At 37.5% G+C, this 22,780-nt stretch overlaps 1 long non-coding RNA gene across 1 annotated transcript; it reads right to left on the bottom strand.

The window, feature by feature from the left end:
- Nucleotides 1-347: 347 nt before the first annotated feature.
- On the bottom strand, nucleotides 348-2,468 carry LOC128794018 (uncharacterized). Its single transcript, XR_008432966.1, has 2 exons — nucleotides 2,247-2,468; nucleotides 348-947 (listed from the first exon to the last, which is right to left on the bottom strand). It is a non-coding gene; the product is annotated as an uncharacterized LOC128794018 (long non-coding RNA).
- Between the last annotated feature and the right edge of the window lie 20,312 nt (nucleotides 2,469-22,780).

The following is a 22,780-nucleotide window of genomic DNA, read 5'->3' as shown; positions in this document are numbered from 1 at the left end:
AATCAGCATGAAATTAATTTAAGAACCTTTCCAAGCTGGAAAATTCCTCTGAAAAACAAGGCAAGCAGATCATGGGCACTCATTAATAATCTCTCATTTTTCTTCTGGTGTCACTTATCTCCTGCAACAGATCTCCTTAAAATTTAGTATGTTAGCCTCAAAACAAAAATCAGGTTATTAATCAGAGTTTGAAAAGTGTTAATGACAATCCCTTTTTCTTATTTTTTCTTCCATTTCAGCAGGATCCATAGGCTTTTGTACCCAAGGGCACATATAATCTTGCTGCTTTGAAATAAGAATTTTAGTGTGGAGTTTAAAGCCAGCTGAAAACATCAGTCCAGTCCAAAGATATTCCATCCATGTAATAAAAGCAATAGAACAGGGGCTGCAGGTTTGTGGTGCTGGTTTCTAAGTTTTCCAGTAACACAGGGAGGACGAAGGTCTTTCTCAACTCTCTGCTTCTACTTTTTCTCTGTTGGCATTATGCTATGGCTGACACGAGAGGCTGATATGAGGGGCTTACAGATGGGAAGGGAGTGGAAAAATCCTCTTTTCTTGTCAAGTTTCCCTAGGGTGGGTCTGGCAGTGCTCACAGTGTTTCCCCTGCCCTAGTCTCAGGAGAGAGGCTGTTGCAGATGCCCACAGACCACCTTTTCTCCTCACGCTTGGCTCTCCTGCCGCTACTTCTGGTACTTCTTGTTAAGAGGAAAGAAGTGCTAGAGGAGTGGCATCAAAAACAAAAAAAATCAAGCAGCCATCAGATTGTACCCAAAGCCATCTGAAAGCTCAGCTACCCTACATCTGAGGTCTGCTCAGGAATATGCGGAGTTTTGGATCCAGCTGACTTAATCCACGTCCAGGAGTAGGATGAGGTTGGGGAAAGTTGAGCATCTTCTACTCCCCCCATCAGCTCTTCTTCCAGGCACAGGCGAGCAGCAGAGGACCTCCTAAGGCAATGCGAAAAACAACGTGCATTTGGGACAGAGGCACAACCAAGGCATGTTGTAACCAGAAGGTTTAAATCAGAGATTCATTTCAGTAGTTCTGTTCAGCAGATTAGAAACTTGCAAGAATCTTTACAATTTTTATTTGGACAATTTTTTTTTTTCTGAAATATTCACCGAAATAAAAAGTGTAAGGTATTTAATTGTATTTTCAGTTCAGAATAAAGTATTATTGAAAAGGAAGAAGGCATGCCAGGAGAACGAACAGTTTGGTGGTTAAGGCAGCTCATCTGCTTTGTGGGATGATAAAGTCCAGATCCCACTTGAAATTAGGGAATGTGATTTTCTTGCTATTAAATTAATTGTTTTCTTATTCATGCCTGGAGCAAATTTAAATTCACTCTTGGGTGGTCAAAATTCACTTCATGTTCTTGCAAATGGTCTATATTATTTATAGTGCATAGTTTTAGTAAAAAACACTATGAATAAAAGCTGGTTTGGGGGCGATAATCAACATTTATATTAGCTAGCCAACTCTGGACTTGACCTGCTTGGAAATAGATGAATTCAAAATCATGAGAGATTATTTCCTAAAAATTACTAATTCTGCCTACATTTTTCTAGAGCTGTAAGGGTTTGAATAATATTCACCAGATACCAAATTGCAAAGAAGAACATGGGAAAGTGAGTTACACTCACCATCAAATTTACATCCATATGCATAACCAGCATTTGTCTTTCTGCATTCTTCTCATTTCCCCATGAGAATGCAGTAATCCTAGTATTCCCATTCAGGTAAAAACATTTTTTCTTTCTTTATTGTGAAAACAGCATCAGGATTTGGCCATGGGGAAATAAAACTGTAGCAATAATTTAGATATGTTGTGCATTATATTATTAATGTATTTTGATAAATGGTTTTGATAGAGCTTCCATCTCTCCTGCTCTTTCAGCTTCTTTATCTGAGCTTGTACTCTAGGTCAGCAGTTGAAGTCATCTAAATTTTGCAGTCTCCATTATCCTTGGTGTTGCAGTTGCTTGTTGTTGTTTTCATGCCTCTTAGATTTCTTAAAGGCTTGTCCAAATTTCAATTAAAGCTTAATGGTAATATAAGGCACTTTTATTTATTTACAAGTAACATACTGGAGTACTGCTTGTAAAAATAAGGTGATTTTCAGTGATATGATATACCTATCTCAGCATTTTTCAGAACAGCTTTGCTACAAATCCTCCCTAAAATCAGCTAGGATTTTAAATTAACACAATGGCTTGAAGGCAGGAATTGAAAGAGCCAGCACTCACCTCCATTTCCACAAGCCCCTGGCAACACCAGGAATTAAATGCCAGTGGTGATCCATCGAGATCATCTCTGTGAGCAGCTCACTAAATACCTGCCTGTGCACACTGCAAAAATGCACTCTGATCTGTGGGAAACTCTGAGCTCATCCCTGGGGCTCTTTGTCTCGGCTAATTTTACATGGGCTTCCCGGTGCCTAACATCACTTCATTTATCTCACCATCTCTAGCCTTGTATCTGAAAAAAAAAAAAACCCTTTAATTCAAAATAATTTTAATTCAAAACCCTTTTAATTCAAAACCAAGTTTGGCATAAGTTTGGCTAGAGCTGATGTATTCAAGGAGATTTAGAATGTTTATTTTCAGTTTGTAGAACATACTGAAGCCCATTTATACACAGTTAACTGGAACTTTATAGCAATTTTGGAAATAAAGTCCTCATGGATAGGAACCTACAGAATCTAATGTTTACAATTTTCTGTGATATCTTTTATGCAAGGATCTCAAAGCCATTTCTAATATTAAATGTTCTTTAACACTCCACATGCTATTTCCATGTGCTATTTCCACTTTAAGGAAACAGTGACACACAAAGAGGTTTAGTAATTTGGCAAAAAGGGGCATGTAAGCCAGACAACCTGGACTCATGCCTAACAGAACAATTCTATTAGGATTAGTTATTCAGCCTGAACTGTTAAAAGTATCTAACTAACGTGATTATAAAATGAGAGACTTAGTATTCTAGTAAGATCTGTAATATTGGCTATAGTTTCTAATACTTGGAAAAGTGTCTGGATTGTGATACCATATGAAGGACATCACCCACCAATTATTTGCCATTCACAAAAAAAAAAAAAAAAAAAAAAAAAAAGATTAGTTTTTTGTAAATAGTGAACAGATGAGCAGTAACTAAAAATAAAAATCACAAATGCTAATCACCAGGGAACCAGAAGAGGTCAGTGAACCCACCTCCCAAAATTTAAGCTGTCACAACAATGTATTTTTTAAAAGATAAGTTGAATTTTCAAATATGCACATGCCAGATAAATAAATATTAATACAAAATTATGTATCATGAGGGATTTGTAATAATAAATTAGAGATTTAGAGCAATGATGCACATGTAAGTTTAGTAATTGGGTGAATAGAAAGTTCACTCAAAACCTAGAATATTATTTCAGAAAACAACAAATAGGAAATCCATTCTATAAAATATGAAAAGTTTTCTTATGTAAATTCAGAGTCTGATTTTCAAAGATTTGAAGGCAGCAGCAGGTCAAGATATATGTTTGGAGGTTATTTCACGAACAGGACAGGACTGCTGGGAGATGTTCCTTGAGCTTTTATTGCAGCATCACCCTCATTACTTGGTTGAGACAATAGAAAGATGGCAAAAGCTCATGTACTGCCAACAACAGCCAAAGATTTCTTTGTTACAGAGCATTTAAAAAACTTTCTAGCCAATAGCATATTGCTAAAGCTTACAGACAATTGTTCTAGCCAATCAATAAAAGTACAGGTACACCTGCTTCACACAATACTTGCTTGTATGCCTTCTGTTAGCAATACACAATACACTATTATTAAGCTTAAAACCTTCTACTATCTTGCTAAGCATATTTTTCTGCAGTCTTAAGGTCTATCTTAGCCAAGCCTATAACTCCAGCTATTGTTTAATGTCTTTGCTTGCCATATTATTGTAACTTTCCTACTTTCAGGCTTTGCAGCTGCAGCTAGTTCTCTGTTCTTTCCATTTCTAAGGCCTGCTTTTCCCAGCTTTCTAAAAATCTTCTTACCTTTACTATTTCCCACAAAGATATTGCTTAGCAATGTCTCGGAAGATCTCTCTTCTTTTACTGTGTTATTATTAATGTAAAACTTTCCTGAGCTACACAAAATATTGTTATTCTGATAAGGTAATTAAACATCACTGATAATATTGATTATTCTGTCTTGCATAAAGTAATTTGTGAATAGATTAACAATTAAACTAGCTCTGATTTCTCCCTCTGGAAAACCTCTCTATTTCTCAGTTTTCTTTGGCAGTGACTTTCTAGACATTTTGTTATCTTTTGGCATAAATAAAATTATTCTGAACATAGTCTTCTTACAATTACTTTTCACATATAACAAGTTGTTATCATATTATCATTTTCTGATCTCCATACCACCATATCTTTCTCTTAAGGTTATATTGTGCTATTTCCTGTATTCCTGTATTGTGCTGGGTACACCTTACAAGAAAGCAATACAGTAAAAGATAGAAAGCTACCGGTGTGATCCTCTGCTAGCTCTCCCTGTCAGCAGATCTAGGACTAGCACATCTCTTTCTCTTAAGCTCTTCTTATTCTCAGCTGGTCCTGTGAGTCTTTGGCTATTTTTATACCACACCGTTGTTAACACCCAGTATAGATAATGGGAAATTCTCCAAGTAAACTGACAGAAGATACCAATGATTAAGAAAAGGTTGTGGGAATGTGTTAATATTGATGGAAATTTCATTAAGGGAGACTTTTGATCCAGATTATATACATTGGAATAGCTGATAAGCCAGGCTAAGGTTTAAATTACTCCTTAGTCTGATTCAGCTTCCCAACACAGATAACCAGACTACAGGTGAATGCTGAGCAGGTTTCCCAGTCTCTGCTGTTGGAATGGTCTACTTCTCATGGTTTTTGTCATGTTCTGTGCAGTGAGGACCTGAACCTTAGTTTCCACTGCCCCAAGTTACAGATCTCACGGCTGGGCTTTCCAAAATATTCAATGATTAACACAGAAAAGCTTCAAAGGAAGAAATAGAAATATCCTGCCCAAACCACTCTTTCCAAGAACAGTCACCCTGCAGGGGTAACATATCCTGGTATAAATGAAGACACTGGAATATGGAGTTACCCTAAGTGGCCTAGAGGATCACCCAGATACATTAGCTACTCTGAGACAACTTCCTTCATCAGCTTGGTGGATTTCAAACAGTTTTTAACACACAAATTAGTGTGGTATAGGTAAAACATTCCCACGCAGTTCTAGCCCTGTGGCTATATGGAGTCTCACCAAAAGCTCATCTGGCTTTTGTTAGCTAACACAAAGTTAGCTTAAAATCCGTTCCTGCACTGAGATTACTATAAATTAGTTCTGACCCTTTATAAGTTCTCTTCTGCATCTGCAGAAGAAACTGTTCCAGTAATTTTTAAAGTATACGTTCAACTTGATACTGTTATCTTCACCCACCTCTGCATTTGTATAGGAGTCATTCCCAGGAGTTCTGATGAGGTACAATCCTGCTGTCCTAGCCAATGATGCCATGAAAACAAGGTCCCAGCCTGAAGAACTTCCTCCCTCACATACATCTTCCAATACTTATGATATTATTTAAGTTTTGGGGTTTGTTTTTGGTTTGTTTGTTTGGGGTTGTTTTAAGTGAATAAGCTGGGATTCAGTAGAAAATCAGCTATAGGTCAAAAGCACACCCTCTCTGGAGGTTTGGAAGAATTCTATGTGGAAATCTGGGCAGGAAGTAACTTATTTGAGAACTGTAATAGCTCTGAAGGTTTCCTATTCAGCTGTTGCACAGGTGGACCTTGAAGGAATTTCCTTTTAGAAATTAAATAAAACCATATGGTAGTATCTACATGCACTAAAGAACTTTGATATAAACACAGCATCCTGACTTACTTTTTATTTAGAACAGATGGTATTTATAAAGGGAATGCAAAGGAAACACTTAAGATGGGAGATACATGGTACAAAACAGGTGAGTCAGAAGAAAGGTTCCAGTCTTGTTTTGCAAATTAAATCTCTTACTGGATAAAAAAGGCTACTCCCATTCTCAACAGAACAGTATTAAAAATAATATTAGGGGACTTGTTTCCAGCCCTTTGCACACGTGTCAAACAATGACTGTTTTTATTCAGGAAACATGAAAGACAGGTCTTGCAGTGATGATGCAAATCATAATTGAAGTGTACTGTCAAAGAGCTGCAGGGGTTGAAGGAAATATGCATCATGTCCCTTGAGTCTGGATCTGCTCCATACTGTTAGTCACCCAATTCTGCATGAACTGCTGCTGTAAACCATCAAAGGATGGGGGATGTTAACCTTCTGCAACACTGGCTAGGGATGGGATGATGGTTAAGTCTATCTTTGTCATTAACCAACACATTACAAATTCAATGCTTCACAGAACTGTGGCAATAAATCCCTGATAGCTTTTTTAAGATCATCAACTCTTCTAATATTAGCTTTCTAAATGTCAAAGCACTCTCCTATTTTTTTTAAGCAACCCAGAAGGGATTGCTGTATTTATGATGCAAAACTAGGGGTCCAGTGGTCTATCTTCTATTCCCTGTAACACTGTTGAATCAATGTCTGACATTGCCTTGGGACACAGTGCCATGAAACAGTTATTTTGTATTTAAAAGGAACTAAAGCTTCCATGCATCTCACAATAATTGTCAGTTCTAATAATTATCATTATGAGGAAAGAAATTATGCTTTTTGGTGCAGTACGTGAAGATATTTTATACTTCATTATGTTGAAGTCATAACCACAAACACGATATGTTGCACAATACCAAAAGGGAATCAGAAAACATTTCAACAGAACAGTTCTTAATGGTGCCTTAGCAAAGGTACTTTTACTTTGTAATTTTCCTTTTGCAGCAGATGTCGCAACAACTAATGAGAGCTTGTCCATTGATATAATCCAGCTTTGTATCAGGCAACTCAAACTATTAATCAAAAATATTCATTTGATCCTCAAAATCCAGGTGATGAGCTTATCTTTCAAGAACTGAGTAATAATTTGGACTCTTTTTTCTTTTAGCCTCCTACTTGTCACATTTTTTTGTAAGTTTTCAAGCTTTTTTTCTGTAGCAACAAAGACATGCAATACTTAATTTGAAAATATTTTATATTCTTTCATTTCTAGTGTTGCCTTTAAAAAAGAACTATTACTTTGCCTATCTTTGAAACAGGATTAACCCAATATTAGTACTATAAGCTGTGTGACCTTAAGAATTTAAGTTTCAGTCAGGAAAGATTCATGTGCTAAAAACATGTGTGCCGTATGCCAGCAAGTGAACATACAGTTATCCAGTCCTAAAGGACTTCTTAATCTATGTATATTTTTGAGATTTAATGGGTTAAGATTTGTTTTTATAATTCAGAATGTAGCAGCAATTTGTTAATTTTCCGTCTTTGCAGACATGATATCAAGAACCTTGCTTAGCAGTGAGCTCACATCTTGTTTGGCCTTTTTTTGCTCAGGCAGAGGCTGAAGCTCTTTGCCTTGCCCTTGATGGCCTTGCCAGTTCAAGCTGAGCTTTGGCTTTCTTAACCCCACCTCTGCATGTCTGGGCAATATCTCTAAGCCCTCTTTTGTAGCCTGGCCCCATTTCTGATTCCTGTATGTAGCCGTTTTGCAGTAAAGCTCTGTCATGAATCATAGAATAATTTCATTTGGAAAGGACCTTTAAGATCAGCCAGTGCAACTGTTAACCCAGCACTGCCAAGTCCCACTAGACCAAGTCCCCAAGTGCCACATCTACACATCTTTTAAATGCCTTCAGGGATGGTGACTCCAAAATTTCCCTAGGCAGTCTGCTCCAGTGCTTAGTATCACTGTGTATGTGAGCAGAGAGGAGAGCACAAGGAAAGGATAGCAGCATTTTTCAAGTAATGTGAAAGTCATGAAAAGAGATGTGAGAAAATTTGGGACGACATCAGTAAGTGAATGGACAACAAGCTGAGAAATGAATTTTAGTATTGACTGGTAGGCAAAGTTTACACTACTCACACCTGCCTCATGGGTTCTGCAAGAGCGAGATACACAAGAATTATCATTCCAGAACTTCATAGGGCATAATTTGCTCTCGGAGGCTACCAAAGCTCCACTTCTTCCAGAAACCACCTCCTGAGATACTTTTGGGAAAGAAGAGCTTTCCCTCCTCTAATGTTCAAGCTGAAACCCAGCTATCTCTGTACTGCAGGGCAGGAGACTGCCCTGGTCTCTATCCCATGCAGCTTCCACAGCCAGACTCCTGCCTGCAGCTTTGTAAATCATGGCAGGAAGGGCAGCTGGCTGCCAGTTACTTCAGGAACACCATGATGACAGTCTTTGATGACAGACCAGCTGTGCAAAGCTACTGGCAGAGCAGTCAGATGGACAAGGGACAGGGAAAATAGAGCCAGAGAGACACAACTCTCCTTAAACTGGGGGTGCAACCTCACCTGGTCATCCTCTCCCAAAAAGAATGCTGCACAACTGGAATGCTACACATACTGGAATAGTATTTTCAAGACTATTTAAGACTTTTTAAGATGACTTAGGACAACATGACAAAAAAATATTTATAATGAAGTTTTTCAGAAGGTAGATAAGAGGTTCATATTATATCTGATTTCCTTTACAATGGGAAATGGGAAATGTCTGACAAGATGTTCTTCTATTATACTTGACAAGGATCTGCAGGAAATTTATATTTGTGATTTTTATGCCTTTAAGCTAATGCAAAGCATGGACTGAGGGGACTGGAATTTTGTACAAAAGCTCTTTTAGGGAATGGAAGTACATGATGGAGTTGGGCATGTGTATTCTAGAAGCAGTCTCCAGAAAAGGAAGCAGTGCTTATGGGTCAGAGCATTTCTGTGCTTAAGGTCCAAGAGGCTTCACGTTCAAGAGACAGGCTTGCTTTGCTTCCTGTAGTGCCACTCCAGAAGAACTTCATTGCTCACACAGCTGCTTCACTGCATTGTGGGGATACATAAGTCTGTACAAGGTTTTTTCTGGCTCCTTACACCATACTTCAGTGCCTGATGATGGCACTGGCCCTGTGTTCAGTACCAGTGGACTTGACACACAACAGTTTTAGATTTGAAATCACTCAACTCAAAAATCAAAGAAGACATCTTCACTGGGAATACTGCTGCAGCCTCCTATGCCAGCCTGGTCAAGAGGAGCTACAAGATATGACCTGTGTTGAAACACGCCCTTGAAAAGCTATCCAAGTAATGGAACAATGAATGCATTTTCTGTCTAGTGCAGTCCTACATTGCTGTGCTGCTCACAAGCCATACTAACCAGTTTATAGGTAGTTCAGTCAGGTCTACATAGTATTGTCTCCACAGAAGTGGCTTCAACATAGACAGACTGTCACAAAGGAGTCCTGAGAAGGCATAAATGATTTGTGCTTTTCCTTCTATCATTCAAATGTTGACTAAGTACCTTACACAAACAGGGCTGGAGGAACAAAACACTCATAAACTTTTACAGACTTAGAGGCAAGCACATGCTCAGCATCTGGAGTTAGTGGCTTATGGTCTTCCCAATAATTCTCTGATATAAATGACATTTGAGTAAACTTTCCTATCAAAATACAACTCACCTATGCTATCAACAGTTGGTAAATGATTTAAAGGATCTATATCTAATAACTAGGTGAGAAAAAATGCTGGAGTATATTCTGCTGTTAACATTGTCAAAAGTAATGCCATTTCTAAAATACTTCTTGTCAGTTTAAGTAAAACAAGTGCTCTAGTGAGTAATTTTAACCCTAACTACTTAATGCAAGCACAAATTACCATTTATAGGAAGTTCACAAAATGTTACCATTTTACAAAATACATGGTTAAGAACACACTTCCCTCACCCTCAGGTGATGATGTACTTTGGCCTCTAAAAGGCTTCACTGGAAAAACTAAAAAAATTGCCATCATTAGTAGTTCCAATATGAAACTTGAGCAAATCTGATTTATCAGTGTTGAAAAGGACCAAATCATACAGAGACATAACTATAGGGAAGTACTGATTCTTCTTTTACTTCCTGGGTATTATGTAAATAAATGTCTGCCTCAAACTCACTTACTTCAGGTATGGATGTAAAGTTCATATACATGTTTAATTTAGCATTACAGAAGTCCTTAGAAAAGACCTGTACTTCAGGACTAAAAATCACATAAGACTACTGCTTAAAAAAAAAAAAAAAGCCTAAACTGTTGTGGCAAACATGGAGAAACCACTCAGAATATTTATTTAGGCTAATAACAGAACACTGGTATTAGAATTATTGTTGGGTTATGCAACACAATTTATTCTTATAGTGAAAATTTGACTTTAGACAGCAGTGTTAATACATGGCAATGGGTAAAAAAAGTTCCTGGTTGGAATTTATGAGCTAAAATAAGACTGATGACATAAAAATCATAAGCACTGGAAGAAGCTGCTATGGGTGAAACAAGAGAGGTCAAACAAACATGTAGAGGCCAGAGGAATAAAAAAAGATGAGCTCTGTGCTTATTTGCAGCAAGGTTAAGAGTCACAAATGCTGTGATGAAGATTTGATAGAGAGCTCACGAAATAAAGGTCTTCCAATATTCAGTGGCCAGAGATGAAGTTCGCGGAGGTGAAGTTCACACCACAAATTAGGTACAAGCTTTAATGGCTGTTTATACTGTTTACACAGGAAGATTGTTTTCCTTTCAGAATGCAATGTTTTACAGTATGTTACAGTTTACATAAATTACCATGCTGGATGTAAATTGCTTGGGGTGAAAGTTGCATGGCCTCTGCTAAACAGATAATACAGAAAACAGTAAATCCTAACTAGTCAAATCCAGTCTTGCTTACCAGGTTTAATCCATACAGGCCTGCTTGAGTCTCTTCCCATTCCTTACATCTACTTCTTTAAAACTACATATGACAAAGGAGAAATTTTCAAATACCAAGTCAGGAGGCTACACAGTCTGTTTGAGGGAGAGAGAATTTCCCTCATTTCATTTTGCACCTATCAGATGGGCAGCAGTTCTGAAAAGGGGCTCTATTCAAAATGTCTGATACAGTGGCATCCCCACTATAAACTGTGTAAATAGCACCATTCCTATGATGTAGAAATCAACCATCCTTTATAGGAAGAAAATTAAAATCTTTAATTTCTTCTAGAATTATATAGGAAATAAGTTCCAAGACTTATTCACTCTCACATGGCAAAAGAGAACCAAAATGCTTTTTTTTTTTTTTTAGTAAGCAATATTACTTTTATGTATGTGAGTTTTAAGAGGAAAAACGTACCACTTTTAAAAATAAGGTTTTAAAATAGTATATGTGGACAGACTTCTATAAATGTTTTCTTTCCTCAAGCTTTGTGACTGATGTAAAATAGGGTCCCCAAGGAGAGAAGCTGAGGCTGACCCTCCTGCCAGCTGGACAGCTGCAAGCAGGAGAGCACCCTTAGCTCCAGGCTGCCACAGCTCATCCTGCCTGGTGCACTGTAGGGATCTCTGGCCAGAAAGCCAGGATACTGTTATCAGTGAGATATAGGGAACATGGGACTTCTTGAGAAATGACTGCTCTTCATGGAAAACCTATCTTAGGTCAGTGAAACACAACTTGCCTCAGGTATATTTTGTTCATCAGCAAGTAGAGTCCAGTATTTAACAAATAAGTTCAACATAGGAACCCCCTCCGATGGGTCAAAGCATGGTGGGCACTTGTGAGGGAGTGCAGCTGAACCCAAACTGTGAGGCTGGAGCAGTGTTGCTTGAGGAATGGAGAGCATGAGGACAAGGACAAGGAACAAGAGATACATTTCAAAGCAAGATCTGAAGTAGACTAACATAAAGGAGATGAAAATGGAGCAACAAGTGAAAAGAATTAGGGTAAAGAAACAGATAAGACTGAGACTATCCAAGCTGGATGGGGCTTTGAGCAATTTGAAACAGCAGAAGACATGCTGCTCCATGTGGGGTTGTATCTAAATGATCTTTAGGGTCCTGTCCAACACAAAACATTTTATGATTCTATCATTGTCCCACTACCACAAATAACTTCTCTATAAAGTGAGCCATTCATCCTGTGTTATACCAAAAGACATTAGCAGAAGATAAATAGAAATTCCAATTCCCTCACTGATTGTGAAACTATACTTGTTTAGTTTTCCTTTCTGATGTCAAGCCTATAATTATTTTTTTTTAACAGAGATTGCATTTATCTTCCATGGATTGACGAAAGAAGCCAGTCTTTACTATGCTTGCTTCAGAATTTCTGCACAAACTTTATTCCCGGGTTACTTAATTGCTCATGACACAATAGTTAAATAGTCACCTTTAATTAAAATCTTCTGTTTTACAGTTTCACAATGCCTGTGATCTCAGGATTTAAGGCCAGGCAGAGGGTATAGAGAAGCAAAGTTCTGTAACCCTGGAAAAAAAGGGGCTAAACAGTGTTGCCATTGAATTAATCATCTGAATTAATTTTTGCCTATGCTCTTTGCAGTTATTTATGACAAATTCAAAAAGTTCAGCACAGGAAGAATGAAACAAAGAGATGGCATTGTGTTTCAGCTCTGGCTACAGTTAAACTGGACTTTTAACTATGGTAGACCTGTTCTTATGTTTCTTATACATCATCACTGGTCTGAAAATGCAGTTTTACAAGTGAAATTTCTCTCCCATTATTTGCAAGTGATACCTTTACAATGCAGAACCACCAAAATGGGACTGCTAGACCCCGGTAATGACTATTCTCTAAAATTAATATTATATGTCTCTTACAAAAAGTGAGTAGCAAAAAGGAAAATATATCAAGGCTAATAAAGTTCTTGAACTTTTACAAGTGGAAAAGTACATTATTTGCCCCTTGTTTATACACAAATTTGAAAAACTGCTTGTCATAAAAATTAATTTAGTAGACTAAGTGCTGTTTTCTATCCACAAAATAAGAAATTATCTTCTGCTGATTTTAAATTAATGTCAGAAGGAAGAAAAGTACCAAAGTAAGAATATTTCTGCAATCATGCAGTATAAGTCAAGAATACATTGAGAAAAGAAGGCGCATATATATCTTATAGAGAGAGAACTTACAGAATGTCAGCTGCTATGGGTGCCCTCTTTTTCTCCAGCCACATGCTCCCAGTCCCCTCCCTGCACAAACTTATGCTAGTTTGGTCTGGCAGTAAGAAAGTCTGTTGTAAAAAGGAATAAATTTTGAACTTTTTTATCAGGTTGGTGTTTGACAGGTTTCGCACCCTAGACCCCTTTTACCAAGAATTCACCTAATCAATATTGTCAGTGCTGGGGGGTGGCTTTTAGGGAATTGTAGCTTGCTTCAATACATTTGTGCTGCCTTGAGGTTGTGGCTAATATGCCAACCATATGGGACAGTATTTAAACTATATACTGGTCTCCATTTGATTATGTGCTGAGTTTTGCTTTACACCAGCATTTATTTTCCTCCAACGGTGTCAAATGCCATTTATTGTGGAAGAGGTTTTACAGCAACTTCTGTGAGCCAGAGAGAAGTTTGATACCAGGATCCATGTCTACCCCTGAAAGAATTTTCTATCAAGGTCATTGACACAGAAACCAAGAAAGAAATAAGGATAAATAAGAGAAACCTGCAACTGCCTATTCCAATAAGCACTTTGTTTGTCTTTCGTGACCAATGAGTAAAGTGTAAACTTATGAGTTTTGTAAGAATGTATAAAAAGCATGCATACTATAATAAAAATGGTTTGAAGCCTTCTGAAAATGGAGTGTGTTGCTTTGCATTGTAACCGTCTCAACTACGACAATTTATCATAAAAGTTTATGGAGGAGAGTAACAAACATGATAAATACTGTTTTTTTCTCATAGGTCACTACAATGGCATGTTATCATGCAGTGAGAAACACAGTATCAAGCAGCACCCACTTCATTTTGATTGTATTGTGATCCTGACGGGGTTTGGCCAACAATGCCCTTATAAAATGTATTTAACTTTAGTAGAAAATGCCTCAGGCTTCCATTGAAGCTTTTCCTTCCTTAATACAGCAGTCACAATCTTAATAACTCTAAATAACATAGCCCTTGAGTTCCCACAAAGAAACTATTTCAGAGTATTTGCTGATCTGCTGTAGAAAAGCATAGCATGAAATCAATGACAAATGGAATTGTTTTACATTATTGTTTCATAGCATAATGTCCGGAGAGGAAATACTTTGCCAGAGTCCACTATGAAAACACTGGACTAACAGCAGAGTCAGGGCTAAATTAAATAAAGCAGGACTCTAAACATGTATTCTCTTTGGAGGTATCTTTCATTGCAGGTCACTGTGAAGGGACACACAAAGGATAAGACAAGAAAATTGCATTATAAGGCAATTTTTTGAGGACAATGAAGAGAAATGTCTAGCTGAAAGATGTTATGAGATTTACTAGGCCATAAAATAGCAGATGAAATTCAGATAAATTTAGAGCAATCTTAAATTTATACACACTTTACTATAGGATCTGAAATCAATGTTTCCATGCAGTAACAAGATCTAGGAGTTATACTTCCCCAAAATCTTTGACTCTGTGTCCAATACAAGCACAAAACCAACCACATATTAGGAAGTTCTAAGTAAGGAATGGAGAAGAATGCAGAAGATATCATGCCACTATATAAAATCCTGTGTTTAAATACTCCTGCTAAATGTACCCCTACATGTAAAATACTTCATACAGATCCATTATCATTCAAAATATATGCAGGAGAACTGGAAGAGATGCAGAGAAAGGAAAACACATGGAGTCGTTTCCATATAGGAAGTTGCCTAAGGGCAGATCTAGGTATTTAAGGAACATATCCATTATGCCTTATTATCTTCTTTCTCTGTTGGCTTCTGTCATAGGCAAGATATTAGATGCTAGTATGAATCAGTGTTGTTTCTCCTTATGTTCTTAATCAAATCCTCAATCAAATAAAGCTGACTGTCACCAGGCAGTAGATGATCCAATTTCACCTGTGATTAGAGGGTTATGGTGATTTTGGCAATAGTAAACATTGTGCAAGGGTTAAATAATGAGTACCATTTCTAATTTGGACTACTAAGCACATCTAACTCTCTCAAACTCTAGGCAGAATGACCACAATAAAGCATATTGCCTGAATAGTTCTCTAGTTTTAAGAGTATCCTTCATAAACCACAGATTAAATTTGTTTCAGAGCAGATAATTCATTCAAGTCTCCTAACAAGAGAGGTTTATCACAACAATATATTTTATCCTCCTAGAATAATCCCAGTGGAAAGCCTACAGTGAGGCATGCTCATTGAGGATCCAGTACAGACCAATTTCCTGTTTCATAACCTCTCTTCAACAATGGCAATAAACAGATGCTGATTAAGAGTAAGTATAGGGCACGAGACTTATCTCAAATACTCTCTTAACCACCACATATTTTTAGATCGACATAGTCTAGGCCTAACATGATTTTTCCATTTAAAAACCCTAAATAGATCTTTTCTCCAAGTTATCCTTTTCAACTCACACAAAATTAAAGCATCCACAACATTCTTTAGAAAGGACTTCAAGTCTGCCACCAACTGTGCCAAAACCTCCCTTCTTCCATTTGCTTTGGATTCAGTTCCTACTAAAAGCCTGTCATACACTGCAAAATACGGCGAACTCACAATCTGTACCATTATGTCTACAGAATGCATTGTGAAGACCTTTATCACATTGCCTTATAAATCCTTTATTTTTCAAATTGGGAAACCCTACCGTGGCTGTGGTTCTGGCATGTACTCAATCATCCTTGTTTATCTTCTTTGAAATGATTTTCCAGTTTTAGTCAAACTTAATTTTTTTGCAGCCTACCTTGAGTACAGTATAAGGTTTTGAGCACCACAATATAAAAAAATACATTAAACTCGTAAGAGTTTCCAAAGGAGGGCAATGAAGGTGGTGAAAGGCCTTAAGGGGAAGCCATAGGAGAAATGGCTGAGGTCACCTGGTCTGTTCAGGCTGGAGGAGACTGAGGGGGCATGTCATTGCTTTCTGCATCTTCCTCATGTGGGGAAGAGAAGGCACAGGCACCAATTTCTTCACTCACATGACCAGTGACAGACTTGAGGAAAAAGCATGAAGCTGAGTCAAGGGAGGATTAGGTTAGATATTAGGAAGAGGTTTTTCACCCAGAGCATGGCTGGGCACTAGAACAGGCTCCCCAGGGAAGTGTTCACAGCACCAAGCCTGACAGAGTTCAAGAAGTGTTTGGACAATGCTCTCAGTCACATGGTGTGACTCTTGGAGTGTCCTTCTCAGAGTCAGGAGTTGGACTTGATTATCCTGATGAGTCTCTTCCAATTCAGCATATTCTATGATTTTATGTGGGTTTTTTTTTTGAGTTTTAGGGGTTTTGTTTGTTTCTTTGTTTGTTTTTATGATAAGGTAGGCAGAACTGCATGGAGAATTAATGCTGAGGGCGAACAATGCATTTATGCATACAAAATAATGCTATTGATTTTCCCTTCATTCCTTTCTAAATCATGCCTAAGTTTTATTTTGCCTTTTTTTGAACTCTATTCAATAGATTTTGAATTGTACATTTTCCATTGAATTGCAGTTCATAATCAAAAGGCTTGACTCCTGAATGTCACTGGTCAGTGCAGAATCCATTATTTATGCAAAAAGGAATTCTTCCACTTTACCTTTACCTGCATTGAATTTCATATAATATTCTATTTTCCAGTCACTAGTTTCAGAACGTTCTGCTATACTTCTTCATTGTTGTCTTCATCCTTACTATCAGAAAGAACACAAATCATCTGTAAATCCTTTCACTTCTTACTCAATATCTTCCTTGTCTTCTCCTTCCCCTGTCATTTAGGTAGCCTGGATTTAAGCATGGACACCCACAGACTTTGGTGAGTTTTCTGAAAGGCTGTAATTAACATTTTCCTTCATCCCTCACATTCCATCTCATAGCTGATCCATGTCTTACCACATGGCTCTTTGGATTCCCAAGAGCTTTTGAAGGAAAATGACTTGACTAATTCTGAACCAGGTACCTTCCCACACAAATCACATGTATTCATATGTCCATTAATTAAATTATTTCTCAGAGTTTTACTAACTTTTTTTTTAATTTAAATTTTGTGCTACAGATGTGTGGTTTCCTTCCTTCTCCCTGGAACCTGTTTTAAAGACAGGTATACTATCTGCCATCATTCCAGTCATCATGTACCAAAATAGTTTTAAACGAAGTGGCTACACATTACCACTGTCAATTCAACAATTTCATCCTTAACTTCTCTTAAAGCCCAGGTATAAACACTGTCCATCCTTAGTTAGCATTTCCATTGTCAATGTCTCCTTGACCTCTCTAGCCACTTAAGTCAGACATACTCTCTGAGGAACATCTTCTCTCTCCAAACATGCATCTGCAATTTACTTCACAAAGAAAGCTTAAATAAAGAATGTATATGGCTTCTCAGCAGTGTTTGTGCTCTCTCAGTGCTCCTGCAATGCCATGAGCACCTTTTGGCTCTGCAGCCTCTCTAGCATGCTTCCTGCTCTTCATATGTCTGCAAGAAAATGTAATATTCATTTGATCCTTTTAGCTCATTGTTCCTTGAGTTCTATTTTGACATGCACTATTGCACTTATACAATTAATCTGCCAGAGTTGAAAATCCTTTGTCTTTTCCTCGTTTGGGTACAATTCCATCTTTTTGAAAGATGTCTTCTTATTCTAATAATCTGCTTATTGTTTTGATTAGACATGCTTGCTTCCTTTTCACCCTTATTCAAGCCTTCTTAACAGGTGGTGCACTGCTGGGTTTCCAGTATGCAGTTCTACACTAACTTTCTTGTCCTGCAAAGCTTCACTCACTTTAGGTTCAATTTAACAAATTCCTAATTTTCACACATTTACCCTTTTGGAAGTTGTGTACCTCTGGGGTATTGATGGTGGGGGTGAGACTGATGGTGGTGGTTGAAACCATTCTCTGTAGGGATGCTGAATTTGAATTTAGAACTTGTGTGTACACCCATTAAACATTACACACTGTCTAAGGAGGGATAGGTTAAGAACTACAGGTCAGGACTTACTGGGTTTAAAAGGAGTAATTTCTCTTGGTGTCTCAAAGCTGCTTAAAAATTGGCAACGTGATTAAGAACCACTCAAGGATTTTGTACTAATGAAAGTCAGAGGTACTAAAAACTTTGTAGCAGGCTACATTCAACAATGGGCTATATTAGCAACATTAGCAGCCTTCAAGTTAAAGAATAATTTATATAACTAAGAGCAGTGTCCTCTTGTCATTTATAAACTACTGATCAGCAATTCCCCTTTTATTAACTAAAATATGTTACACATGTTATTTGGTGTATGTCAACCATACACAGCTTTAATACATTGCTTTAATTAGTTAAAAGACAGGAGCCACTAAAAATACACATTAATCAGTGAGAAAGCTGAGACATTAAGCATTCTTTAGCTCGTTTTTAAGCTGGTACTTTACTAAATCCCTACAAGCTCTCTAGATCTTTTGACATGCCTGCAAAACATGGTAGTTTGAAAACATCAAATTAACTTTTGAAAGAGGCATTTCATGAGATACATTTACTTTTTTTTATGAATGAATTTCCATTTTTAAAGCTGAATCCTCTCAGGAAAACACAGCAATTCCAGTTTATTTCAAACAGATAATGTCTTCTTGTGGTTCAATTCATGATATTATTCAGTAAAGAAATTTGGCTCAGATTTGTATTACAGTATAAGAAATCAGTAGTCCTCTAAAAATATTTGCAGTGCCTGCAAAATGTATTATTGATACTTCTCAATATATTGAACAAACGCCTGAGTATCGTGAAAGGTGACATAATGTAAGCCAAAATCATGAAGACAGTGAGAGGGAAAAGGTCATACTATGCTCTATATAGAAAGTTACAGACAATCAACTTAAACAGTACAGGTAACTATTTCTGACACGATTCACGAGAGTTTCATTTTAAAGTCTTAATATTTTCACAGGCAGTAATTGTCAGGCCCTTTTCCAGGTCTTATAAAAGACAACTCTAGCAATGCCTATCAACAGAGCTGGATTTTTAATATCATGGCACAGACCTCTATCATTTGAGGCAACAGTAATTACAATAGACTGCTCCTCTCTGCTCAGGCAGATTACTGGAGGAGACCCATGTGACTTTTCCTGAGCCTTTTCAGGTAGTTGAATCCAATTCCTTCTAGTTCCTCACAGTCCCTACTGCCTAATTTATTTTATCCTACTTCTGTAGACCTTTTCTGCTACTGTCTGTCCACATCCTCACCACTCGTCCTTTTTTTTAGTATCTTCTCTCCCCTCTCTGATCCCTGTTGATACCCCATACTATCCTCTTTATCCTTGTCCCCTGAATCTTCTCCAATTTACTGAATTTCTATCAATAGAACTATGTCTTTCTCTGTGGTATTGGTCATAGAAACAACTTCAATATTGAAGTTGATTATCAAAACCCACTTCTCCTTATGCAAATATCCCAAGGAAGTTCAGTCTCAATTGCATTTGACAAATAGAAGCATTTGGTAAAAAGGAGCTTATATAAAATCCTAGTTACCAATCTGTCTGTAGCAGTTAACTGATTCTTTGACAGTGTCAGAAGAGCTTGTAATAAACAAGGCCCTCTAAATTTAGCTTGGAATTCAATCATTAAAAATGAAATATAGGAGCTAACCCTCCCTGTCATTTTCATATCTGCAGCCTGGCTCTGCCTTCACCCAGTGATGTCTGTGCAATGCATCAGCTTCTGTGGAGAAAATGGTAACTTCATACTTTTTTCTGAAAAATTCTAAAAGCAAGGACAAACTGTGGCACCCTGCAGGCACACATTCACTTGTATATGCTTCTGTTTTCATACAAACCCTTTCTCAAACCTAAAGCTAATGAATGGTAATTGAATACATGGATAAGAAACCCCATAATTCATAATTATTGCTCTGAATTAAGCACTGCATGATATTGAACACTGGGTAGCCAAAACCATCGTGGACACCCTCTACTCTGTGCAGCATGAATGACCCAGGCTAATGCTTTCTTGGGAAAAAATACTTTGAGAATAAACATGTGACCAATCACATTATCACCCCTTGTTAATTTCTTTCACAACCTCTGGCAACCTGAACATTTTAAATTCTTTCCTAGTGACATCTGTATTCATGCATCTATCTCAGATTAAAACCCGCAGCAACAACACTACCCTTGTGTAGGGAAGCATCACTGTCAGCCTTGTTCCTGCACTCACCAAAACCCACTGCCCTTTGGAGCCCCGCTATCAGCTCTTTCCTATTGATCCAATTTGCATGACCAGTTAACAAAGGATATCCCACAGCCACCTGTAAACCCTGCAGATTCTAGTTTCCAGCTGAAAACTGCCCTGCTCACTCATTATTTCTCTGCTCTTTGCATACAAACTCCTAATGCCTGTCAAACATCCCATTTCTGTCATTTGGGAGTTGGCTTAAAGCTGCAGGGCAAAAAAACCCCACAGATGGGAAAAGTTTCCTTGGAGTTATGCATACTCTGTCTATACTCTGCTTAGGCTGAACAGCACAGCCTGCTTAAAGCATCTTACACAACATGGCAAGGAAAATTAACATATTACGCTGACCAACATGCTTAATTTAAAAATTTTAATTGGGTCAGGATTTTAAACTGTCAGGTTTTTTTTTTTTTTAGTTGAAACATATTTTTCAGACTCACTCCAATTAATATTTAAGTAAAGTGCTTTCTTCAGCACTTAACATGAATATCAACTGTAAACTAAGACAACTTATTGGGAACAAAAATGCAGATGGTGCAAATCCACACATTTCACCAATATTTGCAAGATCAAAATAACTATACCAAAGACCATGGGAACTGCTCAAAGAAAAAGGGAGTATTTATACAGGTTTAAATTCACACTTAACTTCAGATGTTGAACTTCTCTGGGTAGCCTTTGCATTTTTAAAGGACTGCAGATAAGAACATCAAAGCTAGCAAACCTAAACAGAAAAAGAGGTTTCATAGACTGGTCTGTGGTACTTGTCAGCAAACTTAATTTAGCATAATATTCAACTGTGCCCCAGATAGAAGCACTTGAAGTATGTTACTGCTCCATTCCCCAACTCTTACAGACATGCCTACATGCCTACTTCTTCAGTCATACAACAGGAACTAAAGCTCTTTTGTCTTCTATGGAGCAGTTTTCTGAAGCTACTGGAGGTCATAAAAGTAACAAGGATAGGCAAACAAAGGGAAAAGATGTTTTTCCTTTAGGGAAAGACAGATTCAGGGCTCTAGTTCTGACCTGAGAATCTGCTGGTAAAAGGGAAAAGAAATATGAGAGCAACACTTATTACAGTACAGTCAGTTTGTTTAAGCAGATTTAGTGACATTTCCTAGTCTCTTTAAAGGAATGGCCACATGCAATCCTAAGTAAACAGTCCAAATTGTAAGTGCTATGAGTTATGGCTTTTTGGGATGAGTACAAAGCTCTCCATGACAGATCTACAGCCTGACTCATTATATTTGGAATAATGATTATCCTGTATAAAACACAACAGCTTTCCTCTTGTGGTATACAATGGAAGACTTTCTTCTGTGATTTACTACCACACTTGTCACTTAAGGATTTATAAAACTGGTTAATGGGACTTTTTTAAAGTACCCAAATTCTTATCTATGCCTGGAATAAAAGTTCCCTTCAATATAGATGCAGCATGCTCTTTAAATACTTAAATACCAGCATTTATCAATTTTCCATTGCTCTGTTCAAGCAAGGAGACTGTTCAAGCAACCTGCCAAGCCAAGCACTGAAAACATAGAGAGTATTCTGCCTCAGCAGCTGACTACATTTTGCTATTATTTCTGACCCCAGTTCCTGTCAGTCTTCCTTTGCTCCTTTCATAAAGCCCATTTCCATATGGGTTCATCATTCTTCAGGCCTAGTCACCATTATTCCGTTATGTTTCACTGTCTTTGGGCTATGTTAGCATTGGAAAGGGCAGAGGCTCTTTCATAGTAATGAGGTACAGATGTCCCTCTGCTTTTCAGTCTGTCCTGTGTTCCTTCTCTGTCCTGAGCTAGTAAGACAGAAATTTATGCTCTTTACATGACACATTGTGAAATACACTTTAGGACAACAGTCCTAATTCCCTGTCAGATCTGGAATTGGAAAAAATTTTCTACTGATGGGAAAATTTGAAGAATACAATCATCTACCAGCAAACTTTAGAATTTTTTAAACTTAATTTTTTTTTCCTATAAAGATGATTATATCTCACTTTTTGGATGTAGATTACTTGCATATATGTCATAATCTAAAAAAGATAAACTGTATCTGGAGAAGCAGAACACACACTGCTGAAGTGTTTTATCTCAGTGGAACAGGGGCAGCTTTGTATTCATGAAAGTGACCATCAGAAAGGGTCCCTTATTATTTAGTCTAACAACTGAAGGAAGCGAACAACCAAGCTATTTTGATTTTTATTTTTAAAGCACCTCTTACACAGATTGTGACAGGAGCATTTTGTGAAAGACACTCTCACATCTTTGTTGAAATCAGGTCTAGTCAGGGAAGGAAGCTTTTGCTTCCTTTTGCTGCTGATTAAGAGTCTAGGGCTTAAAGGGCAATTCCAGACAAGGAAGGAGATCTTTATCACTGCCCTTGGAACTCTTCCCACTGTTGTGCTCCTTTTCCCCCACTCTTTTAATCACTATTTACAGCTGTAAAACGTATCTCAGAGAATGGTACCAGCATATCAA

Source organism: Vidua chalybeata, chromosome 1, assembly GCF_026979565.1.
Source record: "Vidua chalybeata isolate OUT-0048 chromosome 1, bVidCha1 merged haplotype, whole genome shotgun sequence".
NCBI lineage: Eukaryota > Metazoa > Chordata > Aves > Passeriformes > Viduidae > Vidua > Vidua chalybeata.
Note: the sequence above shows the minus strand (reverse complement) of the source record. Positions and strands in the feature narration are given on the sequence as shown.